Source organism: Sphaerodactylus townsendi, linkage group LG13 (assembly GCF_021028975.2).
Source record: "Sphaerodactylus townsendi isolate TG3544 linkage group LG13, MPM_Stown_v2.3, whole genome shotgun sequence".
NCBI classification, from domain to species: Eukaryota; Metazoa; Chordata; class Lepidosauria; order Squamata; family Sphaerodactylidae; genus Sphaerodactylus; species Sphaerodactylus townsendi.
This window is the reverse complement of record NC_059437.1, coordinates 3,397,629-3,413,907: the sequence shown is the minus strand read 5'-3', so window position 1 is coordinate 3,413,907 and position 16,279 is coordinate 3,397,629. Positions and strand designations below refer to the sequence as shown.

General features: G+C 48.7%; 1 protein-coding gene across 1 annotated transcript in view; it reads right to left on the bottom strand.

Moving 5' to 3' along the window:
• Nucleotides 1-16,279, bottom strand: part of TRPC5 (transient receptor potential cation channel subfamily C member 5) — a 250,652-nt gene that overhangs the window by 113,939 nt on the left and 120,434 nt on the right. The gene's annotated exons all lie outside the window — the stretch shown is intronic.

Genomic DNA, 16,279 nt, shown 5'->3' with positions numbered 1-16,279 from the left:
TTGCATTCCTACGCCTAATCCCACCCCCCGCTGGAGCCGGCCCTTGGCTAGCAACCCTACACTGGATTATTTGGAATCCATGACTATTTGGAGCCCGTGACTATTGGCCTACTGCAGTGGGGATGTTACAAGAGTTACAAGAGTAAAAGTTGGGGAGTCATAGGGCGTTTCCCCAATTACCTTTGCTGCCCTTTGCTGTGCGCTACTCTCAGAGCGCGGCATCTCTGGCGCGCGCCCGGGCATCCCCACTTTGCGCGGGGTCATCAAAAGGCACCGTTTCAAGGAGCGCCAGGGATGCCGCGCGCTGAGGGGGCGCGAGAGCGGCAGCGTCGGGGCGGCTGCGTTGTCACCGCCCCTAGAACATAAGAACATAAGAAAAAAAGCCAGCTGGATCAGACCAGAGTCCATCTAGTCCAGCTCTCTGCCACTCGCAGTGGCCCACCAGGTGCCTTTGGGAGCTCACCTGCAGGATGTGAAAGCAATGGCCTTCTGGCCCCTGTAGTGGGGAAAGCGCTACTTGAGGAGAATAGCGCGGGGCTTAAGGTAAGTGGGGAAAGGGCCATATACACTATCTAAGCTTCTTGGAGAAAGGGTGGGATAAAAATATATAACTGTTGACAGTTTTTTTTATTGCAGTCATAAATGGAATAGCCTAATATTTGTGTGAGTTAGTTTAGTCAGTACACTTAGTTATTTTAGAAACAGAGATGGTATAAACTCCTTGGTTCTGAAACCAGTTGTTCCCATCTCTAAAAAAAATCTGCTGTACGAACCTAAGAGTTCCTTAATCCTGGTCTACAAAGCAAAAGGGAATCTATATGGTGTCAGAAGTAGTCCTCGTTCTTTTCTGGGTCCCCAGCAATGCATTTTAAAATTCCAGATTACACCCCTTTGGTCAATAATGGATCATTTCAGGCTTCCACCAGAATGTATCCTCGGTGTAAAATTTAGGGAAGAGCTGAAGACAATGGGAACAGAAACTGAGGCTGATCCAGGCAGTCACAAAAGCGGAAGAAGAGTTGGAAGATTATAAAACTGAGCAAGATCTCCTGAGTGCAAAGGAAACAAAAGGAACCATAACATAGTGAAAAGATATTATATAGTTTGTTAATAAAGCACCTAAAATCTCTAGGTATTACATAATAAAAATTACCTACGTGAGTAGTGATATTGGAACTCTTTCCCCTCCCACCCACCCCACTGAGGACATAGCTGGCGGGGAGAAGAAGCAATTTGTTTTCCATTCTGCTGAGCTGCATAATATTGTCTTAAAATATTATTCAGTATTATTCGCCTCAGCAGAACGGAAAGTGTGGCATGATGCTTCCACTCAGTTAAAGAGAACTCGGGATCTTCTTCCGAAATCAGCATAATTATATTGCAGTGGTTTTCTGAGCCAGCTGCTTCTTCGTTCCAAGGGTGAGAACGGGGCTGAAAATGGAACCAGAGAGAACAGGACGAATCTGTTAAGTGAAGTGCAGGTTTCCCATATGGACTGACAAATTGACACCTGAAAACTGCCGTCCTCTGTCCAACAGATCATTTTGAACATGCTGAATGATGCACTTTCAATTTGCATTCAATGTACTTTGCAACGGAATTCTACCATGCGAAACTGCAAGACGGACTAGCAAATGATTGTTCAAGTGCACCAGAAGCAGACTAGAAGTTCATTATTCCACACCGACTGCTCCAAGGGTGCCAGTCTGCACCACCACCCCTCACCGACCACAGATTAGAACAAACCACTAGACCAGTGTTTTCGATGTCACAGTACCCTTGAGCTCACTCTTCATATCTCACGGTACCCCTGCCATCCCCCCACCTTCCCCTCCCAGTGCCCCTGCTTGCACCACCCCCCAACTTCCCCTCCCAGGGTGAAGGGAAGAACTGGGGGGGGGGGGCAGGAAGTGGCTGCTGACCTTGTGGCAGGCCCTGCCCCGAGCCAGCTCCATGTCCTTGCTGGCGCTGGCAGGAGACACCACAAAAGAGAGGGGGGGGTTAGCATTGCCACGGTACCCCTGGGACATGCTCACGGTACCCCAGGGTACCACGGAACCCTGGTTGAAAATCACTGCACTAGACTTAGAATCATAGAGTTGGAAGAGACCACCAGGGCCATCAAGTCCAACCGCCTGCCATGCAGGAACACACAATCAAAGCACTCCCGACATATGTTCACCCAGCCTCTGTTTAAAAACCTCCAAAGAAGGAGACTCCACCACTCTCCGAGGCATTGAATTCCACTGTCGAACAGCCCTGATGGTCAGGAAGTTCTTCCTAAAGTTTAGGTGAAATCTCTTTTCATCCCACAAAGTGAGCGATGCTGTCGGTACTGTCCCAACACTTCGGACTCAATCCCTCATATCCTGCTTTACTGTACGAGGTATAATGATATTAGAACCGATCTGGGAGCTTTACTACCTCTAGAATGTATGTTTCTCTCAGACAAACTAAAAATGCCTAAGCTATTGAACAGCCCTCATGTAGAAATTTCTGAAGCAGTTGCTACATTTTTAATCCATGTTCTACATGATATATAACAACGATCCTGTTTTTGTACTTGGAATGTGTGGTACTTCTGGTTTATGCCTAATAAAGGTTTTTGGATTGGATTGGATTGGAATCTCTTTTCTTGCACCTTGAATCCATTACTCCGTGTCCTAGTCTCTGAGGCAGCTTGCTCCCTCTTGGACATGACATCCCTTCAAATATTTAAACATGACTATCATGTCACCCCTTAACCTACGCTTCTCCAGACTAAACATCCCCAGCTCCCTAAGCCTTTTTTTGTAGGGCATGATGGACTCCCGGCCTTTTACCATTTTGGTTGCCCTCCTCTGGAAGTTAGCAGCTTGAACATATATAGTTTCACCCCATCGACCTCAAAAGAACCAGGGCAATGCATATAGTTCCACCCTTCCCAATTTGTTCTCACAATAAACCTGTGAGGTACGTTATCGAACTTCCCCCTCCCTTCCTCTCAGTAAAGACCCAACGCATTTATCTGAGCAGTCCCATCACGAAGGTCCCTTGGCCCAGAGGACAACCAAGACTCCTAGAGCTGCATCACTCCTCTCAGGGGGCTTGGAGCTGCCACCTGCCTCTTGTGCTTCCTCCACTTTTCTACAACTTTCTACACCTCCCAAAAGTAAGTCTGGCTACTCCACCTTGGGAAATTCCTGGAGACTTGGGGCTGCCGCCGGAGAAAGGTGGATACTGGAATGGGAACTCCAGTGGGGATATGATCCAGTACAGTTCACCCTCTGAATCTTTCATTTTTCTCAAGGGGAATTCATCTCTGTATCCTGGATTACAATTGATCTCATGGTGCCGGGTTCTTGTGGCCGCTTCTTGCTTTGCTGCGTCTTGCCGCTCGGCGCTTCTATTCCTCAGCTTTTTCGATTGCGGCCGAATGCTTCCTTCTCCGTCAGGGAGGGGAGCAGAATTGCCGTCCCTGCCCCCGGGGCCTTTGGAGGAGCCGCTGCGGGTGGCTGCCCTGGTGCTCTCTGCTAAGGAGCGGGCGAAGGTTTCTGGAGGAGGGGAAAAACGGTCGGCCATTTTTTGTCCTTTTAGGCGGGAAGAATCCCTGATGTCAAGTGGGAGTCTCCCTCTTGCCGAATTTAAGATACAAGGAACAGAAGACAGATAGAGAAGAGAGGATAAGAAGTCAGACACGGAAGAATGAGGAGGAATTGAGAAATACTGAGCAAAAACTAGAAAACTTGCAGAGCCTGGTAAAGGTGCTGCTCTCCCTGTCAGGCAGGAAAGTAAACTGGATCTCACTGGATGTCCAACCAGTACACAGGAAGTGACAAAATTCTACATCCTGCCTCCCCGAGTACGGGTTGGAAACCACCCATCAAGATGTCCTTCCGCCTCCAGTAGAAAATGGCAGCTTTAGAGAGTGGACTCTGTGGTATTATACCCCAGGGATACCAGCTTCCAGGTGGGAACGAGGGATCCCCTGGAATTACAGCTTATCTCCAACTACAGAGCCCTGTCCCTCCAGAGAATTGAATGTTTTGGAGGGTACGCTATGGGGCTGTACCCCATTGAGGTCCGGGTCTTCTGTAGGCTCCATCCCCAAATCACCAGGAGAAGAGGAGGAGGAGTTTGGATTTATATCCTGCTTTCCTCCACTGTAAGGAGTCTCAAAGCAGTTTACAAAGTCCTTCCCTTCCTCTCTCCACAAGAGACATCTTGTGAGGTGGGTGGGGCTGAGAGAGTTCAGAGAGGACTGTGACTGGCCCAAGGTTACCCAGCAGGCCTCATGTGTAGAAGCAGGGAAACAAATCCACATTACCAGATTAGAGTCCGCCGCTCAGGTGGAGGAGTGGGCAATCAAACCTAGTTCTCCAGGTAAGAGTTCACTGCTCTGAACTTCTACCCCACATGCCAATCCTAGCAATTCTCCAGCCCTCACCTACAGGTTGGAAGCCCTACTCAACATTCACCTAGGTGGATTCCGCACGGGCCCAAAACAGTGGTGTGGAAATGGTGTGAAAACCATGGCCCCTTCCACACAGGCAAAATAATGCGTTTTCAAACCACTTTCACAACTGTTGGCAAGTGGATGTTGCCATTCCGCACAACTTCAAAGAGCACTGAAAGCAGTTTGAAAGTGCGTTATTCTGCACGTGCGGAATGAGCCCATTTCAAACCATTTTATACCAGTTTCACACCAGTTTCACACTGCTGTTTTTGGCCTGTGCAGAATCTGCCCTAGTGTAGTATTTGAATAGCTGTTTTGTCGGGTTTTTCATTGTTGACGTTCAGAAGCCGGTCCCGTTTGGGAGACTGTAGTCTGTGGCCGGGTAGAGCGGGGCCTTCTTGACTGAGAGAAGGAATAAGAATAGAACAGAAGAACAAAGTCGGTGGAGAAAGCCCAGCGGGACCGTAAAAGGGGCAGAAGAATAAAACCCAGTCTTAAGTAGCCTGCCTTGTATTGTGAACCTGCCTGCGTTAAGCTCCAAAATCTGCTTTTCTGACTGGGAGCAACAGTAGATTATTGAGAACGTTTTATCCGCTGCTGCAGAAAAACAGCAGTGGTAGCGATGATGGAAAGAAGTGAGAAAGGCCTTAAATTACTAGGCAACTCCCGAGTGGTACTGAAGACACATTAGAAGTAGTTTTGATTCAACTTGGGGAAGAGTTGGAATTTTTTTCATACCTGCTGCTTCAATCTCCAAATCCCTCTTTTGATTTCACTTCTCCTTTGTGCCAACTGAACCCTGTACTCTTTTAACTTGTTCCGTTTCGTTGCATCAAAGTGTTCTGTTAAAATGTGCGCTTAGGATTGCTGGTCTCCAGGTGGGGCTCGGAGAGTTCCCAGGATCACAAAGGATCTCTAGACCAGTGATGGCGAACCTTTTCGAGGCCGAGTGCCCAAACTGTAACCCATGGTGGTGGGATTCAAACAGTGGCGTAGCGCCAATGAGGCTGGGCGGGGCATGACGGGGGCGTGGCTGGGCATTAATAATTTCTCTGTTACTGTAAAAAAACTCTTACTGAAAAAAAAAGTTTCTAATTTCCAGCTGGTATCTTTCTGTCCATAATTTAAACTCATTATAGAAAGTCCTATCATCTACTGCCAACAGAAACAACTACTTCTCCTCTAATTGATTGCCTGTCAAATACTTAATACTTTCAAATAATTTTGTTTCTAGAAATCAAAAGAAGGATACTTTCTTTAAACAAGGAACTTTACCATATTTCTAAAACATGTTTTTAAAACAGCCCAACAGGGGGAATTATCCCGTTTTCTACCTTCGCTAACCAGCCACATAGGAAACAACAGGACTTTATGATTTTTGGACCTAATGGGATTTCTAACGGAAAAGCAGACCCAATTAGCAACCCCCTCTCGGCACACACAAATAATTAGTAACCCGCTCTCGGGAACTGGTGAGAACCTGCTGGATCCCACCTCTGGGTAGGGGCCAGGACCAAGAAGGCCCTGGCCCGGGTTGAGGCTAAACAGACCTCTCTCAGGCCAGGGATCACCAGCAGATTTTTGTTTTTGAGGTTAAATTTTCGCATTTGAGGTAGAATTCAAGCTGTCCTTCAGAAGAAGGCTTGGTTGTTCAAACACCTCCTGTTTAAAGGGAGGGGGGAACGACAGCCGATGTAAACAGCCTGTGAGCTGCCAACGTGACAATCGCGTACGATGGGATTATTGCCGCTCCGTTCGAGTAGCGAGAAAAATAAAGCTGAACCTGACGCTGACACACAATGTACCCTGCTGTGGCTTACGAGGTTCTTCGGCATCTCAAAATGCCCATCTGTTCTCCAGCACACGGAAACATGAGCAGGCAAAACGCATTTCCACTCACTGCCGTTGTAACCAGGTCATTTCAGTCTGCTGTTACCTTTCAAAACAGCGGCAGCGCTTACGATTTCTGTGACCTCTCTACTCAGGGTATGAGTTATTACAGGTGAATGCCGCGCACATTTGCCTCTTGCCTTCAAAAGCAGGGTTGCAAAATTCCAGGTCTGGGCTGGAGAGCTCACAGAATCTCCAGGCAACAAAGATTAATTCAACTGGAGAAAATAGCTGCTCATCAGAGGCAGACCTACTGGTGATTCCTGGCCCCAAGGCGATCCGGCTGGCCTCTACAAGGGCCAGGGCCCTTACGGCTCTGGCCCCTACCTGGTGGAACAGGCTTCCAGGTGAGATCAGGGCCCTGTGAGACTTACAAAGTTTCCGCAGGGCCTGCAAAACGGACCTGTTCCGCCAGGTGTTTGGCCAGCCGGGATGATGTCAACTCTGCCATAAGAGAGCCTATATGCTGGCTAGACTTAACATCATGCCATCTCCGCTACATAGAGGAAGACTTAAAGGTCTTCCAAGCGATAAGAGGTTCTGTACCTGTAGCATAGGACAGCTGGATTCCATCCCACACATTCTCCTGAACTGCGTATTATACCAAGAACTCCGATCCAGCCTGCTATCCCAAGCTATAGACCCTATGATTGACTATACTGAATCAGATAAAGTAGTTACGCTTTTAAATTGTCAGGATTTTCATTGTTGCCTTATAGTGGCAAAGTTTTTGTCAGAAGTTTGAATGTATGACAAACGCGAAGTTTTTTACTATTCACTTTTAACTGGAACTGTATTTTTTAACTGGAACTATATTTTAACTGGAACTATCGTGTATATGCCAATAAAGGCTTATTGAAACTCTGCCATAAGAACATCTGGCCTCCCGTGGGTACATAAAGGGGGGAGGGAGGGGTTGAAGCCATCTGTAGTCTTAGTATTTTATGTATTATTTTATGTAAATTGTATATAATGATGTTTTAAATTGTTTTATCATTGATGGACACCGCCCTGAGCCTTTGGGGAGGGCGGTATATTATTATTATTATTATTATTATTATTATTATTATTATTATTATTATTATTATTATTATTATTATTGGGTTTATAGACCGCCCTCCCCCGAAGGGCTCAGTTTATTATATAAATATAATAAACAAACAAACAAACAAACTCTGTGGAGGGTGATCTCTATGTCTCTTTGGAGGGTGAACAATATGTCCGCTGAGCAACTTTCCTTCTCCAGACTTTGCCTTCCCTAGATCCTGCACTACAGCTCCAGAGATCCCCCAATCTAGAGTCAGCAAACCTAGTCAAAAGATCTCAGTGGCACCACTGGGTTAGAACTGACGTTAAAGTTGTATGAAACCTAATCCGTTATTTTGGCAGAGATGTCAATTCATCTGCTGGAGGCATCTGGGTAGCTCTGAAAACTCTATGAAGTACAGAAGTGATTTGATGGTGTGGCGCAGAGGGAGGGTCAAGACACTCAAACTACAGCTCTTGAAGATAGACAGAGGGGAATGAGCTGCACCTTGCTCTGGTCATGACCCATCTGTACTTATAATTAACAAGCTGTTCTAAATATACAGCAGGGCTAGATTTCGGGGGTGTGATCCCAAAAGATAGAGGGGAACAGGAGCTTGGAGGGTGATAACGTTAGCTGACACTGAAAGAAAAGTGCCCTGCTTGAGTCCGCCTAGCAAGTTTGTTGCTGAGGCAGGGGCGGAGCGAGGGAAAACTGAGCCTGGGGCGTCCCTGCATCCTCCACACCTGCCATGCACCCACCTGCCCCCACCCAGAACACCATGTCACGCCCCCGCACAGGCCCGCGCCCGGGGCATCACGCCCCATCCCGTCAGCACTACGCCACTGTACTGAGGGGAAGCTTAACTCAAACTCTTAAGGCCAAACTAGCATTCGTCCTGTATCATAGAAATCATGAGCGATTTGCAATGCCGTCGCCCTTCCCAACACATCTCCGCCCTCCTTCTATTTGGCAACGTAACCATCTGTTGCTTTTCATGTCTCTGGAGACAGACAAGGGTGAAGGAAGGGCCCAGGCTTGCTGCCAAGAAGTGCCATTTCAGATTCCAAAGGAAGAGCGAACGTACTTGGAGGGGGTGGGCGGGCGGAACAGCCGACGGAACTGCAAAGTCCAGAGGTCCAGCCTACAGCCTGACCCTGATGAAACTGGAGGTGTCGTTGTGATAAAGAAATACGTGGCAGTTGTACATTTACTAAATGAGGCACATTTAATTGCATACTGTCAGGCTGGACAGTATTGCATACTGTCATACCAGCAGAGAAGCGTTGGGGCCGGGGGAGCTCCACAGAGTTCAGTGTAGCAAAATGTAAAACGATGCACATAGGGGCAAAAAAAATTCCAAACTTCACATACACGCTACAGGGGTCAGTGCTATCAGTCACAGACCAGGAAAGGGATTTGGGCGTCTTAGCTGATAGTTCCATGGGAATGTCAACTCAATGCATGGCAGCTGTGAAAAAGGCAAACTCTATGCTGGGGATCATTAGGAAAGGAATTGAGAATAAAACTGCAAGGATTGTCATGCCCTTATATAAAGCAGTGGTGCGAATGCACTTGGAGTACTGTGTTCAGTTCTGGTCGCCGCATCTCAAAAAGGATATTGAAGAGATAGAAAAAGTGCAGAGAAGGGCAATGAGGATGATTGAAGGATTGGAGCACCTTCCTTATGAGGAGAGGCTGCAGCGTTTGGGACTCTTTAGTTTGGAGAGGAGACGTCTGAGGGGGGATATGATTGAAGTCTATAAAATTATGCATGGGGTAGAAAATGTTGACAGAGAGAAATTGTTCTGTCTTTCTCACAATACTAGAACCAGGGGGCATCCACTGAAAATGCTGGGGGGAAGAATTAGGACTAATAAAAGGAAACACTTCTTCACGCAACGCATGATTGGTGTTTGGAATATGGTGACACAGGAGGTGGTGATGGCAGCTAACCTGGATAGATTTAAAAGGGGCTTGGACAGATTTATGAAGTCAATCTATGGCTACCAATCTTGATCCTCCTTGATCTCAGATTGCAAATGCCTTAGCAGACCAGGTGCTCAGGAGCAGCAGCAGCAGAAGGCCATTGCTTTCACATCCTGCATGTGAGCTCCCAAAGGCACCTGGTGGGCCACTGCGAGTAGCAGAGTGCTGGACTAGATGGACTCTGGTCTGATCCAGCAGGCTCGTTCTTATGTTCTTAGAGTTACCCAAGGTACTTTCATTTTCCCCGAGAAGAGACTCTCGCAGCTACTGCCGTTATCTCATTCTTCTGACCTTGGGTTCATCTTACATTCCAGCTCTTCGAGCCTTCTGTTGCTTGGGACAGTATTATGGGCTAGGGATTGATATACTGGGGCTGTGTGAAAGTTCTGGCAGAACCAGCTTTTTCCCTCTTACCCATGTATCTACCAATAAAGGGGGAGGGCGGTATATAAGCCAAATAAACCAACCAACCAACCAACCAACCAACCATCAAGTTACAGAGTCTGACTTGGATCACTGATTCAGGGTTTGACATTAAGCTGTTTCTATCAATAATCCGCTCCAGCTTCCATGACATCAGTCAGTGGAGTTACAGGCAGCACCGATGGGGCCGGGGATCAGGATCAGACCCCAGACACCCCAAGAGGGAGCAGGGCTGGCAATGAGCCCTGTGACCCCAACGGAGATCAACAGGATGTGGCAACCCTGTCGGGGGGGGGGGGGTCCGAGGACCTCATCTTGGATGGTCTATCCCAGGTCCAATCTCTGGCATTGCTAGTTAAAAGGGCCAGGCAGTAGGTAACATGAAAAATCGTCACCCGAGACCCTGAAGAGCTTCAGCCAGTTTGAGCAGACAATTCTCCTTGATGGGCTGATTCAGCAGACAGCAGATTTATGTCTGTTCATAGAACAGTCTCTCTCTATTCTGCTTCGATCACATTCAATTCAATTCAATTCAAAAACTTTTATTAGGGATCAAGATAAAATACAGATAAAACTGTGCAGTAGTATGATCCAGAGTTTAACGGAGTAAAACAACTGCTCGTAGTCCATACAGTGCAAACTTCAAGAAAATAAGTGAATAAAAGGAGAGCCAGAGACTTATTTCACAATATTGAGCAGGAACTTGGCCACCATTTTCAACTGCCTGGGATCCTCATTGTTCAAGAGGCGGTTCAATTTAGGATATGGAGGGCATAAGTAAGTCGGTGTTGAAAAAAACAAACTAGGTCTGAGATCTATGAATTTTGGGCAGACTAAAAGAACATGTTCCAATGTATTGTCGAAGGCTTTCACGGCCGGAATCACTTGGGTGCTGTGTGGTTTCCGGGCTGTATGGCCGTGTTCTAGCAGCATTCTCTCCTGACGTTTCGCCTGCATCTGTGGCTGTTAATCTCTGAAGATGCCAGCCACAGATGCAGGCGAAACGTCAGGAGAGAATGCTGCTAGAACACAGCCAGACAGCCCGGAAACCACACAGCACCCAACATGTTCCAATGATTCCTCAGAGGTTGAGCAATATGGACATGTACACTTTTCCTGTGAGTATGCCATGAATCTCTCCGGGGAAAAGGTAAGAGGGAATGTGTTTGTTCTTGCTCTGGTGAGTAACCACCTAGACTTAGGGTCGAGCAAGATGTTTAAGTAAGCAGCTGTCCTGCAGGTCCCGGGCATGATTTCGAAGTGAAGGGGGGGAAAACAGGCTCCTTGCTTTGCTAACTAGGAGTTGGCTTCGGTCACATATCACCAGGGATACTGAGTCCAGGTCTGGGCCCCACAATTCAAGAAGGATATTGGCAAAGTGGAATGGGTTCAGAGCTGGGCGACCAAAATGGTAAAAGGTCTGGAACACATGCCCCTAAGAGGAGAGACTCAGGGAGCTGGGGATGTTCAATCTGGAGAAGAGAAGGTTAAGGAGTCACATGACGGCCATGTTTAAATATCTGAAGGGAGGCCATGTCGAAGATTGGTATCAACTCAAACCATCTGGATTGGCTACGGAGGCCATCCCCGTGACAACATTCCAGCACCTGGCGGAGCTGTTGTTTCCTATCATCCTGTTGGGTCAAGGATTAAAAGCTCTGGAGCTGTATGTAGTGCCTGTTTTCAATGGCTGGGGTGGACCAAAGCTCTCCCTAGTGGGGTCGCCAGCCACCCCTCCACTGCGCCATGGCTGAGGTCCCGACGGGTGAGCCGACCAGGCCCTGAGGGCACCTGCAGGCCAGTGGTGCCCTGGCCTCCTGTGCTGCCCCAGAGTGCACCTGGGCGATGGTGAGGGTTCAGGGCAGGGGCTGGCCTCTGCCCCCGGACACCTGGCAAGCCTCTTTCCCCACCCCCAAAACTCCAGCCAGGCCATCCATAGGCCCGGCAAAGCCTCCCTGCATCCCCCTCCCACCCCAGTCATCTAAATTCCACCCTCCCCCACCCATACCCACACCTTTCAACCCTTCCCCACCCCAATACTCACCTTCATAAGCATAAGCATTTTATTGTCACTGTGCACGCACAACGCAATTTACAGCAGCATTCCTCGATGCACACAATTTCAGACTCATACATCATCCTCACTTTCCCCTTCCTCCACCCATCCCTACACAGCCCCAAACACATCAACACGAAGCCGCGGAGTTCAGCATCGCCACAGCTCTAGAGTAGAAGCTGTCTCTAAGCCTCTTTGTCCTAGTTTTGATAGACCTGTATCGTCTGCCGGATGGCAACAGTCCAAAAAGAGGGTGTGCTGGATGAGACGGGTCTCTCGGAATATGTTGGGCTTTCTTTAGGCTTCGGGAATTATTGAGTTCTTCCAAGGAGGGGAGAGGGCAGCCGATAATCCTCTGTGCGGTAGTGATCACCCTTTCAAGTAGTGATTCAACCCCTTCACCACTCCTATCCACATCTTCCAACCCTCCCCCACCCTAATACTCACCTGCCAACCCTCCCCCATCTCAACCCTTACCTTTCTTTCCTCCCGCACCCCAAGCCTCAGCTTGCCACCCTGCCCCACCAGAACCCTCCCCTTCCCACCCTCCCCCACCTCAAGCCTCTCTGTTCCACCCTCTCCCAACTACCGCCGGAAGCCTGCCTTTTCAACCTTCCTGCCATTCCCAGTCACTCCTCCCCACCCCCCTCTATCCTAAGGTGACCAGCCGTCCCGCTTTTGACGGGACACTCACGCTTTTCCGCAATGTGTCCCGAGGGGTTTTTAAATTGTCCCGATTAGGCAATGCGCTCCTGCGGCTGTGTGCGCCTCCTGCGCTGCCGCACTGCCTTCTGGGGCGCTTCTGTTTCCCGCTCTGTAACAGGGAGCGCCGCAAAAGGCAGTGCGCTCCTGCGGCCGCGTGCGCCTCCTGCGCTGCCTTCTGGGGCACTTCCCTGTTTCCTGACCGGGGAGCGCCGCAAAAGGCAGTGTGCTCCTGCGGCCGCACTCCCGCACCCCCGCGCCCCCCGCGCTACAGGAGTAAAAATCTGGTCACCTTACTCTATCCTCACTTTCGAACTTACCCCAAGCCACATCTTTCCGATTTGAAGAGCGAGGTCAAGGGTACCGCAACATCAAAAAGGTTGGGAAACACAACGATAGAGATATGCCCCCAAAGAAAGTGGATGCTTTGGAAGACAAACTCTATGACATTATACCCTGCTAAGGTTCTCCCCCCCCCCCACAACTCCACCCTGCCCAGACTCCACCCTGAAATCTTTAGTGATTCATGTATCCCTGAGGTTCTTGGAGGAAAAGAAAGATACAGACATCCTGCAAGTAAATAGCAGCCCTTTGCAACCGCAGTTTGTCAGGAAAGGCGAGGATTCTAGGGCAGAGAGGCAGGGAAAGGATGCTAATGACCAGTGAGCTCATTTCCCATTGTTCAGAGAGACAGTGTTGTGTTGTCCGACTAAGATCTGCCAGGTGATGGAAAATGATGCCAAGTCGCAGCTGTGTTTTGGCTACCTCATAGGCCCCTTCCGCACATGCCAAATAATGCGTTTTCAAACCACTTTCACAACGGTTTGCAAGTGGATTTTGCTATTCCGCACAGCTTCAAAGAGCACTGAAAGCAGTTTGAAAGTGCATTATTCTGCATGTGCGGAATGAGCCATAGAGTTAACTGATGTAACGTTAAAGCTAATGCCTTGCTGTATAGCATTGTCGCACTTGGTTTGATTTGTATATATGCGCTTTATTGTTTATGCACTTTTTAAGCACATAAAAAGCGGTGGACGCAACGCGTTTTGTGATTGTGTATTAGCATTACCTCATAGAGTTTTCAAGGTAAGAGAGATATGCCCTTTTCCTTGTGTGTCTACAAGGGAAGAGACTAGAGTCACTTTTTAAAATTCAAACTGGGAATTCGGAGTGCCTGCTTCAACTATCATTTCAACACTATGTTGTACGTACATTCCTGGAAATTTGGGTGGGGGTGGTGGATCCTGGGAGCCTGGGGTTTGGGGCGGGGGGACCTCAGCCGGGTATAATGCCGTAGAAACCAATCTCCAAAGTAGCCATTTTTTCCAGGAGAACTGGTCTCTATGATCTGGAGATCAATTGTAATAATGGAAGACCTTCCCCTTGCCTCTGATTGTGGCCCACGGACCCAGGGGGAAGGGGAGGGAGGGGCAGAGGAGAAGGAGAAGGAAAGGGGCCTGTCATATGGTTGTGGCCTACCCACCCTTTGGGCGAAGGGTAAAGAGGGGGAGAGGGGAAAGGAAAGGTTCGGTGGGTCATGACCAGGAAGAGGAGAGGGAGGGAGAGGGCCCATCATCTGATCTTGGCCCACCCCAACCTGTTGGGAAGTGTCATTTTTAAAAATTAAAAATGAACCACTCCTCTTCAGAGTGGGAAGGGGAGGGAGTTGTTTGATGACAAGACAACAGTCTTATCATCAAAAGATGGGCTGGAAGTGGATGGGAACGGGCAGGTCGAAGGAAACCGGCAGAAGCACGAGGCATGGACAAAAAGGCCACTCAAAGTGAGCTTCCGGAAAAAGATTAGGGGTAAAAGTGGTCTAAAACAAAACAAAACAAAAAGGCAGGGGAAAAAGCCCCCTGGGTTCCCAGCAGCACTCCTCTCCGGGGCAACAGCAAGGGACCAGATTACGCCGGTCCTATACCAACTGCACTGGCTGCCAATCGAGTACCGGGTCATGTTTAAAGTTTTAGTATTGACCTTCAAAGCCATTCGTGGCCTTGGCTCTGCTTATCTGAGGGACCATCTCTCCCTATACTGCCCTTCTAGGCCCCTCCCCTCCGGACCTACTGGTGATCCCTGGCCCCAAGGCGATCCGGCTGGCCTCTACAAGGGCCAGGGCTTTTACGGCCCTGGCCCCTACCTGGTGGAACAGGCTTCCAGGTGAGATCAGGGCCCTGTGGGACTTACAAAGTTTCCGCAGGGCCTGTAAAACGGACCTGTTCCGCCAGGCGTTTGGCCAGCCGGGATGATGTCAACTCCGCCATAAGAACATCTGACCTCCCGTGGGTACATAAAGGGGGGGAGGGAGGGGTTGAAGCCATCTGTAGTCTTGGTTTTATGTATTATTTTATGTAAATTATATATTATGATGTTTTAAATTGTTTTATTATTGAGGGACACAGCCCTGAGCCTTTGGGGAGGGCGGTATATAAATATAATAAATGAATGAATGAATGAATGAATGAATGAATGAATGAATGAATGAATGAATGAATGAATGAATGAATGAATAAATAAATGTGGATGGGTTCTCGTGTGAAGTGGAGATTGAATACGTCAGGCTGGCAAATGGAACCAGGAATGTCACTCCCCTCCGTAGAGAACCGATTGCCAAAGAAAAACAGGCGGAACTTCTGCCCTCCTTGTATGTACGTTAACAATCATGGCTGCCCATAGAATTGCTTTATTGAGCATGTTTTGGATTTAAGAGGGGCTTATCTGTCAAATGTAAGCTGTGTCAAACGCCGCCATACAAGGTATTAACAGCATTTGAGTGGGTAAGCTCTTTAGCAAGCTTAATTCCCAGTCTTTTTAAAATGTACTGTTGGTTCTTAGTCATTCTTACCAACAAAAATTCAGATCCCCAGCGTTTAAATAGTTCTTAACATGGTAATGAGCGAAGGGGGGGGGGGGAAGGCTATGACGAAGCAGCCATCAATGACATTGTGGTTTTTTAAATGAGAGGCATAACGTTTTAATCAGCACAGAACACAAGCAAGTGGAGGGTAATGATTCATCTCTTTATCACCAGTGCACAGAGTGTATTTGAATCTCCACCAAGAAATGAGGTCATGAGAAACCCGCTGCAAATCTAGGACTTTTTTTTAAAAGGGTCAGACCTCGTGGCTGAGGTGTGGCGTCGGCATGCCATCAGGTGGGCCCGGAGCTTCTGGCAGGTCCACTGACGCTGGTACCCTTTGCCTGCTCACTTACTAGCCCTCCACTATCCATGCTTCCTGCTGCGCGCACTGCCCAGTGTCACTGGGAGAAGGTACAGACAGTTGTCAGCAGGGGCATATCTTCTCAAGATGGTGCCCAGGGCAAGTGTTGAGCTGCGCCCCCAGCCCGCCCCCCCCCCCCGGAAGAAGAAGAGTTGAATTTATATCCCCCTCTTCTCTCCTGTAAGGAAACTCAAAGGGGCTGACAAACTCCTTCCCCCCTCACAACAAATACCCTGTGAGGTAGGTGGGGCTGAGAGAGCTCAGAAGAACTGTGACTCGCCCAAGGTCACCCAGCTGGCGTGTGTGGGAGTGCCCAGGCTAATCTGAATTCCCCAGAGAAGCCTCCACAGCTCAAGCGGCAGAGCTGGGGATCAAACCCGGTCCCTCCAGATTAGAGTGCACCTGCTCTTAACCACTACGCCACTGCTTCTCCCTTGAGGGCATGCACAGTCGGGGGCACGCATAGTTCAAGGCTGCATGCAGACTTTGGAGGTGGAGCCATCAGTCAAAAGCTGGACTCGGCCAAGGAAGAG